Source organism: Triticum aestivum, chromosome 6B (assembly GCF_018294505.1).
Source record: "Triticum aestivum cultivar Chinese Spring chromosome 6B, IWGSC CS RefSeq v2.1, whole genome shotgun sequence".
Lineage (NCBI taxonomy): Eukaryota > Viridiplantae > Streptophyta > Magnoliopsida > Poales > Poaceae > Triticum > Triticum aestivum.
Window position 1 is genome coordinate 698,617,267 of NC_057810.1, and position 4,215 is coordinate 698,621,481.

Sequence of the window (4,215 nt, forward strand, 5' to 3'; positions counted from 1 at the left end):
CCTGACAGATTGACCCATTTGCACTTAAACAAAGGGACCTTAAAATCATGTCCGTAGTCAAGTTCCCATATGTCCACTATGTAACCATAATATGTGTCCTTTCCCCTCTCGGTTGTTGCATCAAAGCGGACACCGCTGTTTTGGTTGGTGCTCTTTTGATCTTGGTCAATCGTGTAAAATGTATTCCCATTTATCTCGTATCCTTTCCAAATCGTAACAGTCGAAGATGGTCCCCTGGACAACAAGTACAGCTCATCACAAACAGTGTTGTCACCTCTGAGACGTGCTTCCAACCAACTGCTGAAAGTCCTGATGTGTTCACATGTAATCCAGTCGTCGCACTGCTCCGGGTGTTTGGAGCGCAGACTGTTCTTGTGTTCATCGACATACGGGGTCACCAAGGTAGAGTTCTGTAGAACTGTGTAGCGTGCTTGAGACCAAGAATATCCGTCCCTGCATATTATTGAGTCCCTTCCAAGCGTGCCTTTTCCAGTCAGTCTCCCCTCATACCGCGATTGAGGGAGACCTATCTTCTTAAGGCCAGGAATGAAGTCAACACAAAACCCGATGACATCCTCTGTTTGATGGCCCATGGAGATGCTTCCTTCTGGCCTAGCGCGGTTACGGACATATTTCTTTAGGACTCCCATGAACCTCTCAAAGGGGTACATATTGTGTAGAAATACGGGGCCCAGAATGACAATCTCGTCAACTAGATGAACTAGGACGTGCGTCATGATATTGAAGAAGGATGGTGGGAACACCAGCTCGAAACTGACAAGACATTGCACCACATCACTCCTTAGCCTTGGTATGATTTCTGGATCGATCACCTTCTGAGAGATTGCATTGAGGAATGCACATAGCTTCACAATGGCTAATCGGACGTTTTCCGGTAGAAGCCCCCTCAATGCAACCGGAAGCAGTTGCGTCATAATCACGTGGCAGTCATGAGACTTTAGGTTCTGAAACTTTTTCTCTGACATATTTATTATTCCTTTTATATTCGACGAGAAGCCAGTCGGGACCTTCATACTAAGCAGGCATTCAAAGAAGATTTCCTTCTCTTCTTTGGTAAGAGCATAGCTGGCAGGACCTTCATACTGCTTTGGAGGCATGCCGTCTTTTTCGTGCAAACGTTGCAGGTCCTCCCGTGCCTCAGCTGTATCTTTTGTCTTCCCATACACGCCCAAGAAGCCTAGCAGGTTCACGCAAAGGTTCTTCGTCACGTGCATCACGTCGATCGAAGAGCGGACCTCTAGGTCTTTCCAGTAGGGTAGGTCCCAAAATATAGATTTCTTCTTCCACATGGGTGCGTGTCCCCCAGCGTCACTCGGAACAGCTAGTCCGCCGGGACCCTTTCCAAAGATTACGTGTAAATCATTGACCATAGCAAGTACGTGATCACCGGTACGCATGGCGGGCTTCCTCCGGTGATCTGCCTCGCCTTTGAAATGCTTGCCTTTCTTTCGACATTGATGGTTGGTCGGAAGAAATCGACGATGGCCCAGGTACACATTCTTCCTGCAGCTTCCCAGGTATATACTATCGGTGTCAAGTAAACAGTGCGTGCATGCGTGGTATCCCTTGTTTGTCTGTCCTGAAAGGTTACTGAGAGCGGGCCAATCGTTGATGGTCACGAACAGCAACGCCTTTAGGTGAAATTCCTCCTGTTTGTGCTCATCCCACGTACGTACACCGTTTCCATTCCACAGCTGTAAAAGTTCTTCAACTAATGGCCTTAGGTACACATCAATGTCGTTGCCGGGTTGCTTAGGGCCTTGGATGAGAACTGGCATCATAATGAACTTCCGCTTCATGCACATCCAAGGAGGAAGGTTATACATACATAGAGTCACGGGCCAGGTGCTGTGATTGCTGCTCTGCTCCCCGAAAGGATTAATGCCATCCGCACTTAAAGCAAACCATACGTTCCTTGGGTCACTTGCAAACTCATCCCAGTACTTTCTCTCGATTTTTCTCCACTGCGACCCGTCAGCGGGTGCTCTCAACTTCCCGTCTTTCTTACGGTCCTCACTGTGCCATCGCATCAACTTGGCATGCTCTCCGTTTCTGAACAGACGTTTCAACCGTGGTATTATAGGAGCATACCACATCACCTTCGCAGGAACCCTCTTCCTGGGGGGCTCGCCGTCAACATCACCAGGGTCATCTCGTCTGATCTTATACCGTAATGCACCGCATACCGGGCATGCGTTCAGATCCTTGTACGCACCGCGGTAGAGGATGCAGTCATTAGGGCATGCATGTATCTTCTGCACCTCCAATCCTAGAGGGCATACGACCTTCTTTGCTGCGTATGTACTGTCGGGCAATTCGTTATCCTTTGGAAGCTTCTTCTTCAATATTTTCAGTAGCTTCTCAAATCCTTTGTCAGGCACAGCATTCTCTGCCTTCCACTGCAGCAATTCCAGTACGGTACCGAGCTTTGTGTTGCCATCTTCGCAATTGGGGTACAACCCTTTTTTGTGGTCCTCTAACATGCGATCGAACTTCAGCTTCTCCTTTTGACTTTCGCATTGCGTCCTTGCATCGACAATGACCCGGCGGAGATCATCATCATCGGGCACATCGTCTGGTTCCTCTTGATCTTCAGCAGCTTCGCCTGTTGCAGCATCATCGTGCACATCGTCTGGTTCCTCTTGATCTTCAGTAGCATCACCGTATTCAGGGGGCACATAGTTGTCATCGTACTTTTCTTCTTCGCCGTCTTCCATCATAACCCCTATTTCTCCGTGCCTCGTCCAAACATTATAGTGTGGCATGAAACCCTTGTAAAGCAGGTGGGTGTGAAGGATTTTCCGGTCAGAGTAAGACTTCGTATTCCCACATATAGGGCATGGACAACACATAAAACCATTCTGCTTGTTTGCCTCAGCCACTTCGAGAAATTCATGCACGCCCTTAATGTACTCGGAGGTGTGTCTTGAACCGTACATCCATTGCCGGTTCATCTGCGTGCATTATATATAATTAAGTGTGTCAAAAATCATTACAGAACATCATGAATAGATAATTAAGTGACCAAATTAATAGAAGTTCATCATCACATTAAAACCAAAGTACATACATAGTTCTCATCTAACAACATAAAGCTCTGCAGAGCATCTAAATTAATTAAACCATACATTGAAACTATGTAAAACATTTCAATGCGAAAACAAATGCGATCATAATCGCAACCAATGTAACAACTGATCCAACGGCATAATGATACCAAGCCTCGGTATGAATGGCATATTTTCTAATCTTTCTAATCTTCAAGCGCATTGCATCCATCTTGATCTTGTGATCATCCACGACATCCGCAACATGCAACTCCAATATCATCTTCTCCTCCTCAATTTTTCTAATTTTTTCCTTCAAGAAATTGTTTTCTTCTTCAACTAAATTTAACCTCTCGACAATAGGGTCGGTTGGAATTTCCGGTTCAACAACCTCCTAGATAAATAAAATCTATGTCACGTTGGTCGGCATAATTGTCATAAACAATAGATGAACCAATAGTTATGAAAAGATAATATATACCACATCCGAATCATAGACAGGACGAGGGCCGACGGGGGCGGATACCAAAACCATCGCACTATATAAGATGCAATAATAAAATTAAGAAAATTATACAAGTATCTATATAAACATACAAGTAAGAATTTTTTTTCCTTTCAGAAAGAAGATAAGAACAAGAGGCTCACCACGGTGGTGCCGGCGACGAGATCGGCGCGGGCGATCGACGGCGGTGAAGACGGGGACGGGACGTGACGGACCGCTAAACCTAGACAAATATTGAGGAAAATGGAGCTTGGAGGTCGAGCTTGGAGAGGAGAAAGCTTAAGTAGTGTGGCTCGGGCATTCCATCGAACACCTCATGTGCATAGGAGGTGAGCTAGAGCACCACAAAGCTCTCTCCTCGTCGGCCACGAAAAACAGAGCAGTGAGAGTGCTCTGCTCGAGGGCGAGGGGTATATATAGGCAATTAATTGGTCCCAGTTCGTGGCTTGAACCGGGACTAAAGGGAAGCCTTTGGTCCCGGTTCAGGCCACCAACCGGGACCAATGGTGGTGGGCCAGGACCAAGGCACATTGGTCCCGGTTCGTCCCACCAACCAGGAACAAAAGGTCCAGACGAACCGGGACCAATGGCCCACGTGGCCCGGCCGGCCCCCGGGGCTCACGAACCGGGTTCAATGCCCCC